Genomic DNA, 24,653 nt, shown 5'->3' with positions numbered 1-24,653 from the left:
GATGTCCAAAGCATTCGTGTGCCCTTCTCCCCCACTACATTGTCCTGACATCCTTCATCACTGTCCGCCGATGGACCAGCAACAATACCTCTCTATCAACTGAAGTCCATGGTTCACAGCGGGGTCCTTCACGCTATTCTATGGGTTTTGATCACTGTGGACTGTCACACAGTCACTATTACAGCACTGTGAGGAATACCTTGGCTCTCAAAATCCCCTCAAGTTTCCAACTCCTTTGGATAAATATCTGGGTGTGTGATCACTGGATATCGGGGGAAGAATGTGTTAGCTTTGTAAGAAATTGCCAAGTCATCTTCCAGACGGCCGGCACCATTTTCTTCTTCCACCAGTGGGGCACGAAGTTTCCTGTTGTTTATAACATCGGTGGCAGCTGTTGGTCTTGGTTTGCTTGGCTCTTTTGGGAGGGGGGTTCCATTCTGATGGGTATGAAGTGGTATTTAACTGCAATTATCCTCCCCTGCTAACAGGGGAAATTCTGGAAAGTTAACCAGTGATTATGGCTGGGCAGGATTTTTCCAACTTGTTTTTGTTCTTGCTCTTATATGTATCCACAATAGTATTTATTGTACGTTTAGTTGTAAAGGGTTGTTTCCTTATCTTTGGTTTTTGGCAGTTTGAACACAGTGTTCTCCAGTGCAATTTTTGGAATTAATTTGCTTAGTATTCTCTGAGCTTCCTGGACCCATGTTCATTGACATTAATTTTAGGAAATCCTATTACTTCTGCTTCTGCAGCTGCTGCTCTTCCTCCACCTTCTCCTCCCTCTCCTCCTCCATCTCCTCCTTCAATTGCTGCTCCTCTCTTATTTTCCCTATAGTTCTTGTATATTCTGCTCAGGATTTTCTTGTGTTTACAGGCATATCATCAAGTTTACCACTTTTCCTTGAGCACTGTTTATCAAAAGCATTTTTATTCCTGTTACAGTCTTTTTTAAAGAATCTCTGGTCTTTCTATTTTATTCTTTAAACTTTCATCTGTCTGCTTACCTTATCTACCTAGCCCACGCCCGTGGATAGCTTCTTCCCTAGCGGCTTTGCTGTAGAAAGATACTTTAGCTCTTTGGTCTGACTCAATGAGCTAGGCTACGCTGCTTCTTAGGTCTTCTTTAGCTGTTTCTTTTGCCTTTAGGATGCCTTGTGAGTTTTGGTTAAAAAGCTAGACACGAGGCACTTGATAGAAGAAATGTGAACCGAGTGATGAGATAGATGGTGAGGTGTGAGGGGAGAATCATCCTACAAAAGGAGGGTGAGGTGTGAGGCAGAATCCTAACCCGAAAGTTAGTCTTGACCTTTTGATGAGCCAGTGCCCAGACCCCCCCCCCCCCCCACACACACTTTGGTGGGGCAGAACATGAGGAAGGGCCACGCCCATTAGATGTCTCATTTCTCCCTTGTGGAGCTAGGGTTGGCGATTTTCCTTTGTCCCAGCAGGCCAGCCTCTGGGGAAGTCTGTTTTCTTGAAGGTGGGTCTTGCTAAGGGCAAAACCAGCTCTGTGCAGGGAGCATGAGAGGATTTTGTCTGATCTTCATCGTAAGATCCCAGCTAAACTCCTAGAAACAAGCCCCCAAAGCAAGGGGGTCTAGGAAGCTAGGCCCCCCTGGAGTTTGCAATTAGCTTTGTCTGCCTTTAGGCTGCAACAATCCGAGACCACAGCTAGCATTTTTACTGTAGAGGCGGCTCCACATCAAGCTTCTCTGGGATTTTACTGTAAGCTGTGATGCCCGGATCTGCTGTCCTGCCCTTCAGGATGAGGAATTGCTCATTTGTCCTCCTGATTCTGTGACAGATCTGAGAAGAGCTGTTCATTCTGGTTTTCCAACCTTTTACCAGTTAGGATGGGGTAGCAGAGTCAAGTGGCAGAGCCATGAGAGGTACAAAGGGCTGTTGGGATGGCTGTGGACCTGCTGTTCCTTCAGCTCTCTACTTCAGGCCACGTGACAAACAAGTCGCTATGACTTTCCTTCTGGATAGCTGCCACCAGGTGAACTGAACAGAAAACCTCCTGGGGTGGGTCTCTTGGAGGGGTGGGAGGATTTCTAAAGCCAGCAGCCACTAGGTCTCTCTCTCTCTCTCTCTCTCTCTCTCTCTCTCTCTCTCTCTCTCTCTCTCTCTCTCTCTCTCTCTCTCTCTCTCAGGAAACCTGCTGTCAGCCTGGTTTCCACCAGGGACAGACTTGGGAACAAGCCTTGTCCCTTGCAAACTCTTTCACTGTCAGGGAAGATATTTGCCACGAGCTTAAAAACAAAACAATCTCGAAAAGCGAAGCAAATGAGCGTCTGTGCCGGCTTGGGGAAAACATGCCTAGGGATGTTTTGACATGCTTAATCCTCCCGAGTTGCCGTGGCTCTTTCAACAGTACTTTAATTTCGTTGTCTTAAGAACACAGACTTGGAGAAAATTTAATTTAGACAAAGACTATCTAGGTGGTAACTCCGGATACACGGTGTTCAGGAGCAAGACAGATGGAGGCTGGGGATAAGGGCTGAGCTTCAGACCCAGCTGGCTCCCTGGCCGGTGGTGTCAAACCTTATAAGCCATGCTTTCCTGCTCTCTAAATTAGGGAGTATAGCAGCCACCTCCTTGGGCGACAGTGTATAAACGACATGACACAGGAAACGGAGGGCACGGAAGAGGATTAATTAAAGCTGCTACCGTCTCGTTTCTTGGCCTTCTCAGGGGCTGTTTTCTAACACGGAGATCCAAAGGGAGAGGAGGGGAAGAGGAACAAGGAACTACAAGATGAAACTTTCTTTCTCCTTCCCGGGTTCGGTTCTCCACTGTTGTCCGACACCCCCCCCCCCCCAGGCTGTGCTGCCAAACCATTCTGTGATACCCGCCAGTCAAGAATGAGAGTGGGTTATGGTGGGTATGCCTGGTCCCTCCTCTGTGATGTTTGGACCACCAGCTACAAGGCTTGGAGGCCAAGGGTGAATTAACTGAAGGTTTCTCCACTCTCACATCTTGGCCTTTGGGCTGAGATTGCTTGAAGGAAGGGTGAGAGGCTTGTGGCCATTTCTCCCCTCCCCCACTGTCTCGATGGTCCTTCCGTTGGTCTCTCCACCACGATGACCTCAAGATGGCTGGTCTCCTAACGCCATACCCCTGTGGACAGTGCAGAAGGCCACTTGTGAGCCAATGTCATTTCTTCTGTTCCACTGACAGCTTCCATACAAACTCACGGGGGTCCAAGGGAAGGGAACCTCATGTCTACCTTCCAGTGGGAGGTGTATATGAGCTTGTGGCCATGCTTTAAATGAAAACTGCCACTGACATCATCGTGGGGGTTCACATCTGGAAGCCTAACCCTGGGGAGGCAGGAGGATGGCAAGTTTGAGGCCAGCCTGGGCTATGTAACAAGATCACATCTCAGAATAACAGCCACCAACAAAGACTATGAAGAACACAAAACATCACCACCAAAAATCCTGCCTCAGGTACCAGGGACTCCCGACAGACCCTGGCATTCCTCTTAGCTTCGTTTGTCACTCTCTTTATGAGGAGAAAGGCTCTGTATAGGAGGAACACGGGAGGAGAAGGCCCCAGCATCAGGAACATCGGCCACAGAGAGCCGGAAGGGGCGGGGTCACCCTTACTTTTTCCGCTTCCCTGCTGAGCTGCTGGATGGGGTCTTGGGGAGTTTGCCACCACTCCCAGCCAAAAGGCCATCTCCTCCTAAGGTGTGGTGGCCTGAAAATTCACACTCAGCTTCAGAGGAGACCTTATTTGGTGTAGAATTTTCTTTTCTTTTGAACTATTTTGTACTTGTGTATCTGTGGTACAGGGTTTTTATAGATGTAATTAGGGGGAGAAATGAAATTATCCCTGATTTGTAGTTGTGACAAATCAGACTTCACAGGAAGAGGTGAGAACCCAGGGGAAGGCCACGGAAAATCAGCAGAGTAGAGGTGAGGCCACTTGCCTAGCATGTGGCAGGCCCTGGGTATAAGGATTCTATCCTTCTTACATCATCAGCCTGCAACGGCGGCGTCCCAGCCTAAAAAGCGGATGTGCCCCCCCTTCTCCTAATAAAGCTCTAAAAAGGTAACCATGGCTTGTGATTCTTCTGCCACCGCAGTATCGAGCACCAGCCACGAGCGCCGCTCTACCCCCCCACTTCCCTGGGGCCTGTCCCCCACACTGTGCAAGGGACAGAGGCAGGTACTGATTTTTTTCCCCCAAGACAAGGTTTCTCTGTGTAGCTTTGGTGCCTGTCCTGGAACTCGCTCTGTAGACCAGGCTGGCCTCGAACTCACAGAGATCTGCCTGCCTCTGCCTCCCGAGTGCTGGGATTAAAGGCATGCACCACCACTGTCTGGCTAGGTTCTGATTTTTAATGCCATAAGCCAAGGAAAGCCTAGAGCCACTAAAAATTGTGAGAGGCAGGAAAGGGTCCTTTAGATCCTTAATAGGATGGTGGCCTCGTGGCACCTCTGGCCTCTGCGGCTATGAGAAATAGACTCCTGCCTCAAGTCACCTAGCAGTTACGACAACCCTAGCAGCTGATGTGCTGGGCACGTGGAAGAACTTACTGACAGGACCTTCATGTCCACCGAAGCATTTGAGGGAAGGTGGTCATCTCGGCCAGGTCACCATTGCTATTTGGGGCCCACTAGTATTTTGTGCCCGCTGGCCTGGCATGTAGGATGTTCAGCAATACCCCTGGCATCTTCTGTCTAGGTGCTAGTACCCTGCCGCCCCAGGTGTCACCCTAAGACAATATCTAGCTTTGTCAGATGTCCCCTAGGGAGGCAAAAACAGCTCCCTGGTGGAGAGCCACTGCGGGAGACAGGCAGGCTGTGACCATGGAGACAAGTGGTCTGAAGAACTAGAAACAGAAAAACAATCACGTTTCTGCCTTTGAGATTGCTGGCAGGCTGGTGGGTAAGGTAATAGATTGACGAGATGGTGCGTCGGTCGGCCCTTCTCCTGCAGATTGATTCCTCCCCTGTCCAGGACACTTTCTAGAGCTCATCTCCAGAGGGACTACAGGCTAGTTCAGAGGAAGTGTGAGCAATCAGGAGAGGGTAACGAGCAGGTGGCAGAAGCCAGAGGCCTTTTGCTATGGCACTTGCAGCGGCTGGGCTGGGGGACTTTGGAATTCAGTCCCTGTGGCTATGGCTTCTGGGGCTGGGACAGGGAGTCTCATACCACAGGCCTCACCTGCCTCTTGAGGATGCCTGTGGTAGACAGGGAGACAGAGGAGAGGGGGGCTGAGCACAGGGAGACAGGGGAGAGGGGGGCTGAGTACAGGGAGACAGGGGAGAGGGGGGCTGAGCACAGGGAGACAGACAGGGGAGAGGGGGCTGAGCACAGGGAGACAGGGGAGAGGGGGGCTGAGCACAGGGAGACAGGGGAGAGGGGGGCTGAGCACAGGGAGACAGGGGAGAGGGGGGCTGAGTACAGGGAGACAGACAGGGGAGAGGGGGCTGAGCACAGGGAGACAGGGGAGAAGGGGGCCGAGCACAGGGAGACAGGGGAGAGGGGGGATGAGCACAGGGAGACAGGGGAGAGGGGGCTGAGCACAGGGAGACAGACAGGGGGAGGGGGACTGAGCACAGGGAGACAGGGGAGAGGGGGGCTGAGCACAGGGAGACAGGGGAGAGGGGGGCTGAGCACAGAGAGACAGGGGAGAGGGGGGCTGAGCACAGGTCTAGCTCATAGTGCTTAAGAGGAGGAGTGTAGATGTAACCAACCGTCTTATTAAATAAGAAACACAGAAACAATGTAAAAGAGAAAGCCAAGAAGTCAGAGCTCAGAGCTAAAATCTCACCCTTCCTCCTGCTGTCCCAGCTTCGCGAAAAGAGACCTACTTCCTGTCGGTTCGTATTTTTAAAGTATGTTGTTCTGCCTTCTCATTGGTTGTAAACCCAAACACATGACTGCCTCGTCACTGTCTGAATGTACAGCCCCCTAGGTCTTAAAGGCATATGTCTCCAATGCTGGCTGTATCCCTGAACACACAGAGATCTTATGGGATTAAAGGCGTGTGCCACCACCGCCACACTCTTGCTATGGCTCTAATAGCTCTGACTCCCAGACAACTTTATTTATTAACATACAATCAAAATAATAATTCAGTACAATTAGATTATCACCACATTTCCCCTTTTCTATTTTAATAAAAAGAAAAAGAAAGCAAAAGGTTATAACTAACAAAAGAAAAACTATATACAAAAGTACAATAACTATATACAATATATACAAGTAATAAATACCTAAACAGGTATTTGACGAATCAGAGAAAATAATTCCATTATCTATCCTATTTTGATAATTCCAAGATGTATCTAATGTACTTTCTATCCTAATTAATTTTCAACTATAACTAACTAATCTTCAACCATAACTAACTAATCTTCAACTCCCTCAGAGACCCAAGAAGGGAATAATAGTAGCTAACAAAAATAAAAACAGGAAGTGCATGCAAGCAACTTCCAAAAAATTTTGTGAGTTGACAGAAACAGCCAGCTGCCTGGGCAGTCACCTGAGGTTTCTCCGCAGTGTTGGGGCATCATCTTCAGCCTATAGGCTTAGTGTATCTGACAGACTCATTTGTGAAGTAGGATGTACACAAGGTCAACAGTTCAACCTCACATTGGGTGAGAGCAGTCCACGTACCAGAAACACCTGAATTCCACTAGTGTCCTGTCATGATTCAGGATTTTAAATTCTGGAAATTGTTGACAGTTTTTTAATTCAGCTGTCCATTCTTCTTGGCTGTGTATATATGGCTTCATCTCAGCATCCTCTTCTTCTCCACATCCCTCTATTAAATGCCAGTCTACTTTTGAGAGGCATGAGTTTTCAGCTGCTGTTCCATTGTACAACAGAATCCATCGGCCCTCTGCCTGTTAAGCTGCCTTCGAAGAAAAGGGCACCGTACCTTTTCCGGATGCGAAGGCCACTTCAGGGATGGGGCCATATTGTCCTGGCCTCAGAAGATGCCTTTTGATAAAGCCATAACCACACTTGTTTTGGCAAGAATCAGTAGTCCCTTGTTTCGTGATCTGTCTGTCCATTTTGTCCTGTTGATTCGAGGATACTTTGTTGTCCAGTGGCTAACTTTTGCCAGAATGAAAGTTGACTCCATATGCAGTTTCTTCAATGCCCATATTTTCTCTAAAGTAGATTGGTACTGCCAGGAGCCGACATGTCTCAAAAAAGAAAAATTTTCTAAGTTATTAAAACATTTTAAATGCCATATTCTGTAGATCTCTGAAGGGTTTGAAGATGACCTGTCTAAAACATCTCTGCTCAATTTTTAAAACATATCTAATATGACTACAAGTTCTATGATAATGTCTAACTACTAGCTTTCATTTCTTTATATCCTAATAGTTGATAATAATAACATTCAAGGATCAGAAATTTGCATTACATTGTTAAATGGATGGAATAAATACAATTAGAAATATACATATAGCATTTTCTAACAATATCAGTTTCAAATTTGTGTACAATATAAAACAATTCAATCCAATGTAAAGTATTTAAAACTAGTAATTGTCTTTTTCTTTTCTTTCTTTCTCTTTTTTTTTTTTAAACAAGAACCTTAAATCTAATCTCCTTTGCTTAGCCTTTTTCCTAACCCTTGACAATAACTTGTAACCAACCCCCCTAAATACTGAAAATTATCCCAGACCCAAAACCCATTAAAAAGACCAAAAAACCACCCGCCCCACACCACCTCTTTGGGAATGTGGGCGTCGTATTCTTAAAATTGCTTCCTGCTGGGTATGGGCGAAGTTTTCTTTATCCTGAAAGAAAAATTTTAGGTTAATTGTCAAATTCTAGGAGAGGTAACTATATCCTTCATTATCCAGTCTGTGTATAATGCCAAAGTTGAGGGTTTATCTCAAGTCCTTATTCAAGTAGTCTTTGAGACTGGATCATCTCAGCTAGTCATCTCAAATTTGCTCTGAGCACCTTGTAGTTCAAAGCTGATCTGTGGATGATGTTTGTCAGCTTAATGATATTATTATTGTCCACGTGGAATTGTTGTTGTTGTGGGGCCCCATCTTCTTTCTGGAGACTTCAGTTGATGTTAGGCCAGGCCGTGATTTCCTGCAGAAAACTGATAAGAGACTCGAACACAAAAACATATATATGCAGCTAGCCTTTTTTCTAGAATTAGTTAGTACTCTATGTGACCATTCATATCTTAACAAAGTTTAAAATGTATATATATATATTAATCTTGTAAATTTTGATATAAAATTTATACTTTGAGAACAGTTTAAAGAATCAGAATAGAATCAAAGAGTTGAGATTAGTAATAGAATAGTCCCTTAATTAATTTTGCTTTTGTCCTGTACCATAGCAGAAATGGCTCTTATTCTGGCATGATACAGGGAGTTTGCATTTTCCTTTTAACAACATGCTTGATTTTAAAGAAGGAGAGAGCCATTCTCCAACTCCAAAGTCAGCTTTAAATTTTAATTGAACTGGGACTGTTAGAAGACCAATAGTGTTAAATCTTTAGAGAAAAGCAGAAACAAACATTTAGGAAGACATAAAATTTTTTTAGATAATATATACCCATACACCGTTTCACTCTGTTTCTTGGGATAGATGATTTGTCTCTTTTCTTCAGTTGTCTCATTTGTCCAGTGTTCTTCAGATTCCTTAACCTTCATTCTCCTAAAAGACAAAAACAAAAACCTTTCCCCAAGACTAATTTTGGGGATGTTTCCTTTTGACAAGTTATTATCTGATTAAATGAAAAGGCATGTGTTATTGATACAAGTTAGTTTAAATTGGATGTTCATGCTGGTTGATGAACTATCACCTCCTCTAATTAAGAGGTCTCTCTTGTTCAAATCGAACCTTTATCAATTTTGATGGTACCCACAGCTTATCTTCTCCTGTAGAAACAAAAGCAAAACCACGTCCCCAATGTAATACATACCCTGGTTTCCATTCTGAGGTCAGCACATCCTTAAAGTATATAGGCTGATTTAATTCTGTAGTTTTTTCTATTATCCAATGTCTCTCTGCAGCTGTTGTTCCTTTCTCATTGGCATTCAGAAAATTCAAAGTTAGAAGAGCATTATGCAGTCTATTTCTGGGGGTTTTTGTTACCCATTTCTGTTTATTTAGCATATCCTTTAGAGTTCTGTTTGATCTTTCTATAACTGCTTGACCTGTAGGATTATGTGGTATGCCTGTAATATGCTTTATATTGTAATAAGCAAAAAACTGTTTCATTTTAACAGAGACATATGATGGAGCATTGTCAGTTTTGATTTGTGCAGGTATACCCATGATGGCCATAACTTCTAGCAAATGAGTGATTACAGAATCAGCTTTTTCAGAACTCAAAGCAGTTGCCCATTGAAATCCTGAATAAGTATCGATAGTGTGGTGTACATATTTCAATTTTCCAAATTCTGCAAAGTGAAACACGTCCATCTGCCAGATTTCATTTCTCTGAGTACCCTTTGGGTTACATCCTGCTGGTAATGGCGTCTGATTGTAGAAGGAACAAGTAGGACATTTCTTTATTATTTCTTTGGCTTGTTGCCAGGTTATGGAAAAATCCTTTTTTAAACCTTTACTATTAACGTGATGTTTTTTATGAAATTCTGAGGCCTCCAGCACATTTCCTATCAATAATTTATCAATCTCTTCATTGCCTTGTGCTAGAGGGCCTGGCAGACCAGTATGGGATCGAATGTGAGTTATATATAAAGGATGATTCCTTTTCCTGATTGTATCTTGTAATTGAATAAATAGTGAAGTTAATTCTGAAGCATCAGGGATAAATTCTGCAGTCTCAATATGTAACACCACTCTTTCAGCATACTGAGAGTCAGTTACTATGTTGAGAGGTTCTGAAAAATCCATTAATACCAACAGAATAGCATACAATTCTGATTTTTGCACTGAATTATACGGACTTTGAACCACTTTACTTAAATTTTCTGATTTGTAACCTGCCTTTCCTTCTTTGTTGGCATCTGTATAAAATGTACGAACTCCAGATATGGGTTTTTGCCGTACAATTCGAGGCAAGATCCATTCAGCTCTCTTTATAAGATCAATTCTATTGCTTTTGGGATATTTGCTGTTAATTTCTCCCAAAAAATTACTGCAAGCTCTTTGCCAAGGTTCACTTTCTGTCCATAATTTTTCAATGTCCTCCTTAGTTAATGGTACGACAATTTCTGCTGGGTCTATGCCTGCTAATTGACGAAGTCTCAATTTTCCTTTGTAAATCAAGTCAGAGATTTTTTCCACATAAGTTTTTAATTTTTTATTTGGTTTATTTGGTAAAAATATCCATTCCAATATAATATCTTCCCTCTGCATTAATATTCCAGTAGGAGAACGCCTAGAAGGTAAGATAACCAAAATGCAATCCAGCTTTGGATCAATACGATTCACGTGTCCTTCATGCACTTTCTTTTCTACCAAGGCTAATTCTTTCTCAGCTTCAGGTGATAATTCTCTTGGACTATTTAAGTCCTTGTCACCTTCTAAGGTTTTGAACAAATTAGTCAGTTCATCATTTTTTACCCCAACAATAGTTCGTAGATGAGAAATATCTCCAAATAATCTTTGAAAGTCATTAAGAGTCTGTAGTCTATCTCTCCGAATTTGCACCTTTTGGGGTCTAATTTTTTGTAGCTCTATTTTATATCCTAAATAATTAATAGAATCTCCTCTTTGTATCTTTTCAGGAGCAATTTGTAATCCCCAGCGAGGCAAAATTTTCTTTACTTCTTCAAACATTATTTCTAAAGTATCTGCATTTGAGTCAGCTAGTAAAATATCGTCCATATAATGATAAATTATAGATTTAGGAAATTTTTTACGTATCACTTCCAATGGCAGTTGTACAAAATATTGGCACAGAGTTGGGCTATTCAACATTCCCTGTGGGAGGACCCTCCATTGAAATCTTTTAACCGGTTGAGAATTATTATAAGTAGGCACTGTAAAAGCAAATCTTTCTCTGTCTTTTTCTTGTAAGGGTATTGAAAAGAAACAGTCTTTTAAATCAATAACTATGAGAGGCCATCCTTTTGGTAACAGAGTAGGCAAAGGCATCCCAGATTGTAGAGAACCCATTGGCTGAATTACTTTGTTAATTGCCCTAAGGTCTGTTACCATTCTCCATTTACCAGATTTCTTTTTAATAACAAATACAGGAGAATTCCAAGGGCTGGTTGATTCTTCAATATGCTGAGCATTTAACTGTTCTTCTACCAGCTCTTCTAAAGCCTGGAGTTTCTCTGTTGTTAAAGGCCATTGCTGGACCCATACAGGCTTGTCTGTTAACCATTTTAAAGGTAGAGCTGTTGGTGTCTTTGGAAGATCATCAGTTATTGTGCCCTGTTCTTGTATAATATGGATGGCTGGTGACCACTCATTAGAACAATATCTTCTAATATTTCTCTCAGTAACATGTGCTAGTTTATGATTTGTTTCTGAGATTGGAGGGATGTTAATCTGAGTATTCCATTGTTGCAACAAGTCTCGACCCCACAGGTTCATAGTTATGTTAGCCACATATGGTTTTAATTTTCCTCTCTGTCCTTCTGGACCTATACATTCGAGCCATCTTGCACTCTGTTTCACCTGAGATAATGTCCCAATTCCTAACAGTTGAACGTTTACCTCCTGAAGAGGCCAAGTTGGATGCCAAAATTCTGGTGCAATTATGGTAACGTCCGCACCTGTGTCTACCAGACCAGACAACAAAACACCATTTATTTTTATCGTTAATTTTGGTCTTTGTTCATTAATAGAAGTTTGCCAAAAAATTTTCTTTATGTTTTCTCCTGAATTTTCTATTCTCTCTGTTTCATCATTCTGACCAGCATGATTTATTCCAATAGGCATTTGGTTATTTAATCGCTCTCTAGAGCAGGCATTTCCTCTATGGCTGCCGGAAAGGTTTGAACTGGATTTGCACTGAGGGCCTGCCTGAGGCCCCTCTGGGAGTTTCCCGAAGACTGAGGCAAAGGATTACCCTGTCTGTCCTTTGTTGATCTACATTCGTTGGTCCAGTGTTTTCCCTTACCACACCTTCTGCATACTCCAGAAGGAAGGGGCATTCTGTTGCCATTGTTCCTTGAAGAAACATTGTTTCTGGAAATGACCTGTCTACAGTCCCTTTTCAAATGTCCTTGCTTTCCACATCCAAAACATCTAACACTCCTCAAACCTTTTGAAATTACTTCTCCTACCCATGTATCATCATGCTCATCAGCTTCAACATTAATTGTTTCTCTAATCCAATCTTCCATAGGTGCAGATCTTGCCCTTAATGGCCTGATTATTCTTTTGCATGCTGCATTCGCATTCTCAAAGGCCAAAGATTCAATTATTGCCTTACCAGCTTCTGAATCCGAGACCGTTCTCTTTACTGCTGAAGCCAGTCTTTGTAAAAAATCTGTAAAAGACTCTTTTGGGCCTTGCTTCACCTTTGTAAATGACTCAGATTTTTTTCCTGGTTCCTCAACTTTGTCCCATGCATTCAAGGCTGCCGTTCGACATAAAATTAGCGTTTGGACATCATATAAACATTGTGCTTGTGCTGAAGCATATTGGCCTTCGCCCATAAGCTGATCCTGGCAAACTTGTACTCCTTTATCCCTCCATTGTTTTTCTATGTTTTTAGCCTCCTCCTTAAACCAAGTCAGAAATTGAAGTCTCTGGCTGGGTTCCAGAACACCTTGTGCGAGGTCCCGCCAGTCCTGTGGTACTATCCTATTATATGTTGACCAAGTGTTTAACATTTGCTTTACATATGGGGAATGCATGCCATAAGATACTATTGCCTCCTTAAACCTTTTAAAATCCAACATTTCAATTGGAGCCCAAGTATTTTGTGTAGCCATTTGATCAGGCATCTGCTGTACTGTTACAGGATAAATTAAGGGTGACTGTGTGAAAACAGGCTTTCTTTCTGCAACCTTATGATCCCGACTTGAAACAACTTCACTGTTAATTTCTTCTGTCTGAATTTTTACAGGTTTAACAAGTTCTTCTAAAGCTGTTATCCTGGCACTTAAATTGACTATCTTTTTAAATATTAAAATGTGGATTATTATAGTGATGAGGTGCATAATTCCACCAATACTAATATTATATAGTTGTTCCATTGCCAGACTGCCTAAAATTTCGAACAAAAACCAATTTTCTTCCAATGTACACATAAAACCCATTTGTTTTTTAATGTGGAAAAAAATTCTCTTTTAGATAGTTTCCTTTAAAATATCTGATATATTATGACTTACCAAATCTGCGTAGAACAGTAGAAATCCGAGGGGATTTTCAAAGCAGCCACCTAGTGTCCCAGGTGTAAATCCAGAGAGAGAGAGAGAGAGAGAGAGAGAGAGAGAGAGAGAGAGAGAGAGAGAGAGGAAAGAGAGAACGCACAAGAAAGCGTAGCCGGCTAAAGCTTAAATGCAGCCACGTGTTCCCTCTTGTGCCGAGTCAAGGCTTGGGTCTGGCTTCCTTAAGCTCCGACCACGTGCGTTGGCTTTACAGGCAGGGCCCTGTTCGGCAGGGCAGGTCTGAGTTGTTTGTAGCACCGGCTTTAGGCAAGCTGCTCACAGACCTAGGCCCGGGCTAGAAGTTGCTACCCGGACTAGGACGCCAGCAGCTCGGACTAAGAAGCCGATCGCCGCCGGCCGCCGTGTGCCGCCGCTGCCGCCGCCGCCGCCGCCGCCGCCGCGGGCCGCCTGCTGCCCTTGCGGGAAAGCGGACCTGCCGCCAAGCCAAGCAGTTTTTAATGGATTCTTGTCACGTTGGGCGCCAGATGTAGATGTAACCAACCGTCTTATTAAATAAGAAACACAGAAACAATGTAAACGAGAAAGCCAAGAAGTCAGAGCTCAGAGCTAAAATCTCACCCTTCCTCCTGCTGTCCCAGCTTCGCGAAAAGAGACCTACTTCCTGTCGGTTCGTATTTTTAAAGTATGTTGTTCTGCCTTCTCATTGGTTGTAAACCCAAACACATGACTGCCTCGTCACTGTCTGAATGTACAGCCCCCTAGGTCTTAAAGGCATATGTCTCCAATGCTGGCTGTATCCCTGAACACACAGAGATCTTATGGGATTAAAGGCGTGTGCCACCACCGCCACACTCTTGCTATGGCTCTAATAGCTCTGACTCCCAGACAACTTTATTTATTAACATACAATCAAAATAATAATTCAGTACAATTAGATTATCACCACAGAGGAGTCTGTTTAAAACGGGTTTAACATACCCATGGATTTCTTTCTCCCTTTAATCTTTTTACTATTTTATTTTATTTTGTATGCAGATGTGCAGCGGTCAGAGGACAGCTTGCAGGAGTCACTTCTGTCTTTCCATGACGTGGGCAGCAGGGACTGCGCTCAGGTGGCCAGGCGCTGTGGCTGGCACCTTTTCCTGAGCCACCTCACCGCCCCTCCCCGTTCATCTTGACGTCATCATTCCTTTCCTAGGGAGGGGACACATTCATTGATTGCACCGTGCAGCAGACTCTTTTATTAGTTGTGACAGGAGTCAGTGATGTGTAGCTATTGGAAACCAAGAGTGAGCTCAGTGCCCACTGGACGCCATGGCTATGGCATTTACAGGAGATTCCCCAAGGAGAAAGACGTGAGACACCTGGGAGAGCCACAGAAGTGACCGGATCAAGCTAACAGAGAGAGCTATGTGTTTTGATTTATCTTGTGTCCTTGGTCCTTTGAGATGTGCATCTGTTTGGCAAGGGCTGACAGCACAGGCCCACCCCACCTCACTGCCTGGCAGTGCTCAGTGCACCTCAGCCATTCCTCAGGGTCCTGGTGGCCCCAGTGATGGTGAAGAGCATCTCACTCTAGACTTTACAGTCCTGGCTTTAGTGCTGGGCCCATCACCTCACACACATACACACAGGCATGTTCGTAGTCTTTCTCCCACCTCCGTTTACTAAAAAACCCACAGGAGCTCAAGTCACACAGGACCTGAACAACTGCAACCGCAGCCAGCTCTGCTCAGGTCTGGGGAGACGCCGCTCCACATCTGTTGCCATAGACTATTCAGATCCCTGGAAGGGAGAAGGAGGACCATGACTGTGTACAGGGCTGCGGCAGGAGGAAGGCAGTCGTAAGAGGCTCAGCAAAGATGAATCCTGCCATATCCAGAACAGGATTGCAGCAAGTTATCGTAACATAAAGGATCAGACCCCAACGGCAACAGGTTCCCATTCTGCACGTCTTGCTTTTCTTTGCATTTTTGATTTTTATTGGCCAGGTCAGCTCTTTGTTCTGGAGTGACCATTAGCCCAGTGCAAACACAGTTTTGGAAGGTGCTGGTGCAGGGAGCGCCTCTCATGAGCCCAACTTGTGACTTGGTCACCCACATTTTATGAGAAGAGAATTACCTAAAATAAAAATCTTCCCTACACTTGTTTTAATTTGGGGTCACCGTCTCCTCACTTGAAAACCTCATTTGTATCTTTGGGGTGACCGTCTACTTACTTGAAAACCTCATTTGTATCTTTGGGGTCATCATCTACTTGCTTTAAAACCTCATTTATATCTTTCATTTTTGCGCGTTTTCTAGGCAGCATCCTGGGTGTTTCTTCAGAAATACTACTCACTTCACTAACTTGCCCTTTAACCGACTTAGATGCCAACAGCATTCATCTTTATAGCTAAGAAATCTATTTAGATCAAGCATGAACTGGTCATTTCTAAAGCGGCCTACTCCGTAACATATTAAATATGTCTTTGGAATTTTACCTGATAGTGGCATTGGACACAGTTTTGTGTGTGGTTTCTCAGTCAGAGTTCTGCTGACTCTGCTCTGAGAGGCTTATCCCCTGTGCCTTTTCTAACTCGATCATGGAATTCATCTGTCTTTGAGAATCCTTTAAGTCTTGGATTAAAAGTGAGTCTTCCAAAAACTACACTTGTATTTGTCTTTTTATCCAGATTGTTAAATCTCTGGTGCCATCTTGTTTTTATTTAAAATTTGTTTACTTAATAAGCTTTTTTAAATGAAGTCGTATTCCCTATATAAATATCAAATAGTGTTATCTAAGCAAAAATTACTTATCCAGATCTCAGTTTCTATATAAATATCCAAATTGTAAAGGAGGTCATATGTTTAGAAATTGTTGCTATTTAATTGATTACTGAAAGCCTTAGTGTTTAAAAACTCTTCCATATATATCATATATATAATCAGTAATTATTCATTTATTTCTTGTTATAGTCCTTCAAAATTGTATTTTAAATTGATACATAAAACAAAAAATCACATACATGAATGGTACCATGTACTTTTTTGATATATGTATAAATAATGATTAAATTAAACATGTTTTTCTCTCAAACATTTATATTCCTTTATGGTGAGAGTTTTCAAGATCATTCTAGTGTCTTTTTTTTTTTTTTTGAAATTTTTTTTTAGGGTTTAAAGAATAAATCAAGGCATGCAACTATAAATCCAGGTAGCTTCCCAGTGGAGGAGAGGAAGAGAGAAGGCCATGCTTTTTAAAGAGCCATGTGGCAGAATGGGGGGAAAAAAGAGCGAGAAAGCCCAGAATGTCTATAGAAAATAAGGCTTTTTTTCCCCTAAAATAAAGAGACAAGACAAGGAAAAATTACTCTTTATGTATTATCCCAGGCACATGAATGTGTCTCCTTAAGCAACTGCCTCTCTAATGTGTTTTAACACACAGTGCATCATTGTTATCCACCCTCACCTACTTTCAGTCCACACTTGTTCCCACCTCCCTGTAACTTTAGACGCACTGGTGACCCTCTTCCCACCCACCCACTCCCTATACCACCAACCTCTAATAACCACCATGGTACTTTCAACTTCTATGAAATGAGACAATTTTTTTCTTTTTTAGATTCCATGTGAGTGAGATCACATGGTTCTTGTTTTTCTGTGCCCAGCTTATTTCACTTAACATAATGATCTGGAGTTCCTTCTAAGCTCTCATGAATGATGGGACTTCATTCTTTTAATGGCCGGATACTAATCCATTGTATAATATTACATATTCTTTATCCATTCAACAGTTGGGGGACACTTGTTTCTACTTCTTGGCCATTGTGACCAGTGCTGCGATGAACATGGGAGATGTCTACAACATACTGATTTTATTCCCTTCAGATACATATCCAGTAGGAGGATTGCAGAATCATATGCTATCCATTTTTAGTTTCCCAAGGAACTTTCAAATGTTTTCTATAATGGTTGCACTCATTTACATTCCTTCCAGCAATATGCAAGAGTGCCCCTTTCTCCATGCCTTCCCAGTAATTATCATCTTTGTTTTGTTCATAGGCATCCTCATTGGTATAAGGTGATAGCTCATTGTGGTTTTGATCAGTATTTCCCCAACGATTATAATAAATACAGTAAATGTGATACATCTTCTCTTACTGTCTGTTTCCATTTCTGTTCTGGCCATTCAAAAATGGCCAGTTATTTATTTTTATGCTATGAGATTTTGTAGTTCCTTATATGTTCCAGAAATACATATCCCAAATATTTTCTCCCATCTGTAGGCTGTCTCCTACTCTGCTAATTGCTTCCTTTACTGTGCGAAAGCATTTTAGTGTGATGTGTTCATGTTTTCTGTTCAAGCTTTCATTTCTTGTGCTTTGGGGGTCTTGTCCAAAGAACTTTTGCCCATTCCAGTGTCCTGAAGCATTCCCCATGCCTGTTCTTCTACTAATTTAATAGTTCTTAAGTGTAAGTCTTTAAGTTCAAGTTTGAGTTGAATTTTTGTAACTCCCTAGAGTCCAGTTTTATTCTTCTTCATATGGATTGTTAGCTTCTCCAGCAGTATTTATTTGTTGGAAAGATTGTTCTTTTTCAATGAATGTTCTTATCACCCTTTTTGGCCATGGATATGTAGATTTACTTGTAGGCTTTTATTCTGTTTCATTGGTCTGTTTTTCTGATAATATTGGGCAGACTTGTTACAATTTTTAGTATATTCTGAAGTCAGCTAGTATAATGCTTCTCCCATTGACTATTTTTAAATTCAAGATTTATTTATTTACTATTTATTTATTTGTGTATGTATAGTCCCATGTAAATTTTAGAGTTGTTTGTTTCTAGTTCTGTGAAGAATTCCATTGGTATTTTGGTATGATTCGCATTGAATATGTACATCTCTTTGGATAGTATGATCATCTGGACAATGTTGATTCTTCCATCCATGAACATGGGTCATCTTTCTGTTGTTTTGTGTCTTATTCAATTTCTTTCATCAGTGTTTTATACTTTTCATGATAGAGAGCTTTTTACCATTTCTGTTAAATTTAGTCCTAATATTTTTTGGCAGCTGTTGTGAGTGATATTGCTTTCTTGGTTTGTGTTTCAGAGAATTTATTGACACAGCAATGTTTCTGATTTTGTATGTTGATTTTGGTCCTGAAACTTTGCTGGATTCCTATATCAGTTCTAATATTCTTTGGTGGAGTTTTGTGGGTTTTCTACCTATTAACCCATGTCATCTGTGACAGACTGACTTCCTGTTTTTCAGTTTGAATGCTCTTGATCTCTTCCTCTTGCCTAGTTGCCCTGGTGAGGATTTCAGGGACCATGTTGAGTGAAAGTAGAGGAAGTGATCTTCCTTGTCTTCTAGAGCTAATCTCTCAGCTTTCCCCAATTCAGTGTGACATTAGCTGTTGGCCTGTTATGAATGGACTTCATATGGTGAAGTATATTCCTCCATACCTCATTTGTTCAGGATTTTTTCATCATAAAGGAATGTTGATTTTACCCAGTATCTTTTCTGCATCTATTGAGATGAAACCATGGTTTTTGTCTTTCATTTCTGTTCATGTGTATTATGCTTATTGATTTGCATATATAGAAGCATCCTTCATCTCTAGGATGAATCTTATTGGGTCATAGCAAATATCTTTTCAATGTGTTAATGGTTTTGTTTGTGAATATTTTATGGTGGTTTTTCTGGAGCTATGTTTATCAGGTCATTGGACTGTATATTTCTTCTGTATGTGTTTCTTTATCTTGTTTTTGACATCAGGGTCAGGTTATCCTCATAGAATAGGTTTGGGATAATTTCTTATTCTTATTAGATGGGAGGCTTTTATTAGAATTCATTACTTCTTGTTTATATTACTTTGTTACTTGTTGGTTTCCTTCATTTCTTTCTATTTTTTTTAAAAGTCTCACACCATGTAACCAAGGTTGACCTTGAACTCACTATGTTGTATAGGCTGGCTTTGAACCCAACAGTCCTCTTGCCTCAGCCTCCCAAGTGCTAGGATTCCAGGCCTAAGCCACCACAGCTTGCCCAGGGTTTCTATTTCTTTATGATTCTGTTTGGAAAGGTGTATGTGTGTCTAGTTTACCCTTTCTAACCATCTCTGACGATCCCAAGGGTTCCTGTGGTCAGCCATAACATCCCCCTCTGGTCTTCTGTCTCTGTTTCTTAGTTTAGACAATTTTTTTTCTCTTTTGTTTATATTTTGGAGAGCCAGCTCTTAATTTTATTAATTTGGTTTTCCAGTTTTTGAGACAAAGTCTTGGTGTATATAGCTGAGAATTCATAACAATTCTCCTGTCTCAGCCCCCCAAATGCTGGGATTGCAGGCACGAGGCACTGACTAGCTGATGGATTTTTTTTTTCCCTTGTGACAATATCTTACTATGTAGCTCTGGCCAGCCTAAATTTGTTATGAAGACTAGGCTGACCTTGAACTCATAGAGATCTGCCTTGTTACAGAACATTTGTTTACACTGTGTGAAGATATGTAACTGTGATTTTCTTTTTTTCAAGACAGGGTTTCTCTGTGTAGCTTTGGTGCCTGTCTTGGGTCTCACTCTGTAGACCAGGCTGGCCTTGAACTCAGATCTGCCCAGTTCTGCCTCCCAAGTGCTGGGATTAAAGGTGTGTGCCACCACTGCCCAGCTGTGATCAGTTTAATAAAGAGCTGAATGGCCAATAGCTAGGCAGGACTTCTGGGCAGATTCTGCCAGCAGACTTGGAGCAAGTAAAATGTGCTATGCTGAGGAGAGGTAACCAAGCCATGTGGCAGAACATAGATTAAAAAAATATGAGTTAATTAAATTATAAGAGCTAGTTGAAAATAAGCCTAAGCCAAAGGCCAATATTTCATAATTAATAGTAAGTCTCTGTGTCATTTGGGGGCTGGCGGTCCAAACATAGTCTGGCAAGGAAGCTTGCTACACTGCCTGATTAGGCATGTACCTCCATTGCGTGCACATGCATGTGAGTGTGTGTGTGCATGAGAGAGAGAGAGAGAGAGAGAGAGAGAGAGAGAGAGAGAGAGAGAGAGAGAGAGAGAGAGAGAGAGATTTGTTATGTTACGTAGTTGAGGCTGGTCTTGAACCTATAAACCTCACACCTCATCTTCCAAGTTCTAGAATTATAGGTGTGTACCATCATGGCTGCATTTTGCATTGTTACTATTTTTGAATCTCTGTTTAACTTATTTCTGCTGTGATCTTTGTGTACTTTTCCTGCTGCTGATTTGGCGGTTAGCTTGTGGTTCTCTTAAGCTGCAGTGATGGTTTATTTGCGCTCATTCCACTTTTCGGATGTGAGCCCCGATCACTATTTACTTCTCTCGTAGTGCCGTCTTTGCTGTACTCTACAGGGTTCAAGACATTGCGTTTCTTTCGTTGTTTTAAGAAATTAATCTTTTTATTAATTTTATAGGTATGGGTGTTTTGCCTGCGTGGATGTCTATGAACCGTGTGTGGAGGCCAGAAGTGGGCATTGGATTCACTGCAGCTGGAGTTACAGACCATTGTGAGCTGCCATGTGGGTGCTGGGAATTGAACGCGGGTCCTCTAGAAAAGCATTCTCTTTTTACATTCTCTTAACCACTGCAGCATCTCTCCAGCCCACAAGAAAATTTGATTTTATTTTTTGTTCATCCTTTCCTCGACACACTCACTGTTCAAAAGCAAGTTGTTTCATTCCCAATTATTCACGATTTCCAGGTTTTTCTCACTCTTTTTCTGCCTTTTTTCCATTATGGTCAGAAAGATATTTGGTGTGATTTTATTTTTTTAAAAAATAGGTTGAGTCTTGTTTTGTGGCCTGGAGAATGTTCCATGTTCTGATGAGGGGAAAAAATGTATCTGGCAGTTGTTGGATGGAATGTTCTTTAGATTTGGTGTAGGGAGCAGTTTCACCCTGCTGTTTGTCTGTTGGTTTTTATCTGGGTGATCTTTACTGAAAGTGTCTTGTTAAAGCCCCTAATGACGAATGTATCGGTGTCTATTTTTCCCAGTTCTTACTAATGCTTTCTTTCTATGTGGGGATGCTTTGACACTGGCTGCATACCTCTTTAGAATTGCTGTTCCACTTGCTGAATTTACTCTTTTGTCTCTGCAATGGCTTTCCTCGTTTCTTTGTATTGCTTTGATTTGAAGTGTGTTTCCTCTTGTATACTTGTGGAAGTATAGCTACTCCTGTCTTCTTGTGGGTTCCACGTGCGTGTAATTTATTATTCCATCTTTTATTTTCAGTCTAGGTGTGTCCTTAGAGGTGAGATCATGTAACCAAGCTCTATTAATAATGTAGATAGTCTTGTCCTTTTAGCCTTTCAGTCATGATGTCTGGAAATTTCTCCCTTCCTCCCTCCCTCCCTCCCTCCCTCCCTCCCTCCCTCCCTCCCTCCTTCCTTCCTTCCTTATTTTTTTTTTTAATTGATGGAATCTTGCTGTGTGACCTGGCCTCCAACTTTATACCACTCTTCTTGCTCAGGCCCCTGAGTGTTGATCACAGGTGGGGACCACTGTGTCTGACTTTCTCCTTCATTCTGTCTCAGGTGAGAATCTCATCCCTCTCTAGTGCTGTCTGAAGTTGCTCCTGAGATGTCCATGGTCAGGCAGTCGGGACACCCCGTATGTTTACTCCAGTCTCTTGAAGCCTTGGGGCTGCTCTCCACTCTTCACTCTTTTAAGGTCATTTCAATTTTTCCACGAGTGTTCTTCATTCTCTTCATTCATTTCCCTTTCCCTTTCTCCTGTGACTGTGTTTTCAAATAGCATGTCTGTGAGCTCACAGCTTCTTCTGTTTGATGCCTTCGACTACACTTAAACTTTCCTTGACGAAATGTTGCAGCTCATGAACGTCTGTCTATTCCTTCTATTTTCATTTCTTTGTTAAAATTCTCAATTACAGTGTTGAGACATTTCCCTGTGTTTTGCGGAAGCTCATCGAGTTACCTTAAAACAGTTGCTTTCATTTCTTGGGGAGTTTTCCCAGAATGAGTAGTCTGGTCAATTTCTGGCTTCTTATTTTGAGTATTCAGATTAAGTCCTAGTTTTCTGAAATTCCTGATGCTCCTGAAGGCTCTCCATGGGCTGTCACACAGCATTAAATAGTCAGGATTTATTCTGATCTTCACACTCAGGCTTTATTTGGGTCTGTTTTTCCAGAATTTCTAGGTCTGGTGCTTAGGCTTTCTGAGCCAGCAGTCATGTCCACTATTTCACCTGGACTGCTAGGAGTCCACTGCTGGCCAGCATCACTGCTTCAGTACTAGAGGGCAAGCCAAGTGTATTCCATTAAAGCACACAATTGATACTAGGAGAGTGTTTGGGTATGGTGTACAATCCTTGTGCTCAGGGTGCTGATACAGTAGGAAGATAAGTTTGAGGGCAGCCTGAGCTACATAGCAAGACCCTGCTCAAACCCTCTGTTTGAGGGCAGCCTGAGCTTCATAGCAAGACCCTGCTCAAACCCTCTTTCCATGGTGGGAGAGACAGAGACAGAGACCTAGCAGAGTACCTGGGGAAGGCAGTTTGCCCCAAAAAGTCTCTTTCCGGGGTCAGGATGGGCCAAGATGCTTCATTCACAATTAATGGACTTATTGTTCAGCACTGTAGGATTCTGTCAGTCTCTGGGATGGATGGATAAGCCCTAGGCTTCTATGCTATGTCACATGCATGCTGTGTTCAGCAGTGCTACCAAGCTGCGTCACATAGCCTGAACCAAGACTGACATAACGGAGGTGTGTGTGGGGGGGGGATGCTAAGGATATCTGCTGTTGAGATGGTCTATTCCTCCGCTAACTGGAGTAGAAGTTGAGGAGACTGGGGCTGCATGCCATCACTTAGCACAGGAGCTGGTCCAGAGGCCTGGTTAGAATTGATGCAGCTGAAACTCAGGTCTATCCCGCTAGCGTACCAGCCTCCACCAGATGCCAGGTTCTGGGAGGGACAGAGAGTGTTCTCAGCCTTCCGGTTTAACTGGGTTGTGTTGGCCTGGGGAGAGGGAGTATGGAGCTTTGTCCAGCACCAGGCTTCATTATGGTGGGCCTGGAACTATGTTTCAAATCTGAAACCCAAACTTACTTCTCTTTGCCTTCTCCAAGTGAGAGGTGTTTCTCTCTGATCCAGGAAAGTGAAGATATGGGCATTTCTCTTCCCAGCCTTCTTCAGCACATGTTTTTATTTTGTTATGCTAAAAGCAGGTACTATGGTCTCTTGTCTGGCTGATTTCCTGAGGTCTTGTGGGGGTATTTTGATGTGTGAACAGCTGTGTCACCTGTGTCTTTGGGAGATCATCGCTGGAGTACTATACTCATCTACCATCTTTCTTGGTTCCTATTTTTGTTTCACAAGAAACCACCAGACTATCTTTAATTTATTTTTACATTTTTATATATTTTCTGTGTATGCTAGGGAGGGTGCGAGGAGAGAGAGGCATGCCACAGAACATATGCAGAGGTCAGCTTGTGGAAGTCAATTCGCTTCTTCTACCATGTGGTGCTAGGGATGCTCCTCAGGTTGCCAAGCTTGGTAGCAAGTGTCCTTGCCCACTGAATCATCTCACCAGCTCCTGAACTAACTTTAAAACCACTGTAGCATTCTGCATCGACACTGGCAGTGAACAGGCATTCCGGTTCCTCCACACCCTCATCAGCATTTGGTGTCGTCAGTGTGGTCTTGGCTGCTCTAACAACTGTGTAGTACTATCTCTCTGTTGTTGTAATTTGAAATCCCCAGATGGCATATAATGTCTTCTTTTCATACGCTTGCCCACCATCTGTATTTTTTTTTTTGGTGAGGTGTATGAGGATTTTGCCCATTTTAAAATCATTTAAATTATTGTTGCATTTTAAAGAATTCTTTTGATAACTCTTCTTAATAAGTTGTGCTGTCTACAGATATGTCTGTGACTGGTCTTCTGTTTTCTTGAAATTATCTCTTGAAGAATACAAATTTTTAATTTTAGGTCAACACATGACATGCACTAGCTTGGCAAATTCTCCAATTACAGGGGATGAAACAAGACTCAAGTGGGCCATATCCTGTGGCCCAGGCCACACTGTTAGACACTGACTGAGTCAGGATCTCTGTTCTACCCACTTAATTCCCAAAATCAAACCTCGCCCTCTCCATGTGAGAGGTATTTCCCTCTGTTCCAGGAGGGTGGAGATATGGGGAATTATCTCTCCAGCCTTCTTTGTTCCTGCTTTTCACTTTATTATACTAAAAGCAGCTCCACAAACTTCAGCCTCACAGACACAGAGTCTTACAGAGGGGCCAGAGATCTAGCTATAACTAGGGGATGAAGCAGGGTCCTCGGGACCCAAGGGAGGAAATTTGCTTGCTGTGTGTGCAAGTTCACCTTGGGTCTCTCCACCTGTGTTTGCTTCTCGAGACC

The sequence above is a fragment of the Peromyscus maniculatus genome, chromosome 4 (genome assembly GCF_049852395.1).
Source record: "Peromyscus maniculatus bairdii isolate BWxNUB_F1_BW_parent chromosome 4, HU_Pman_BW_mat_3.1, whole genome shotgun sequence".
In the NCBI taxonomy this organism is placed as follows: domain Eukaryota; kingdom Metazoa; phylum Chordata; class Mammalia; order Rodentia; family Cricetidae; genus Peromyscus; species Peromyscus maniculatus.
Note: the sequence above shows the minus strand (reverse complement) of the source record.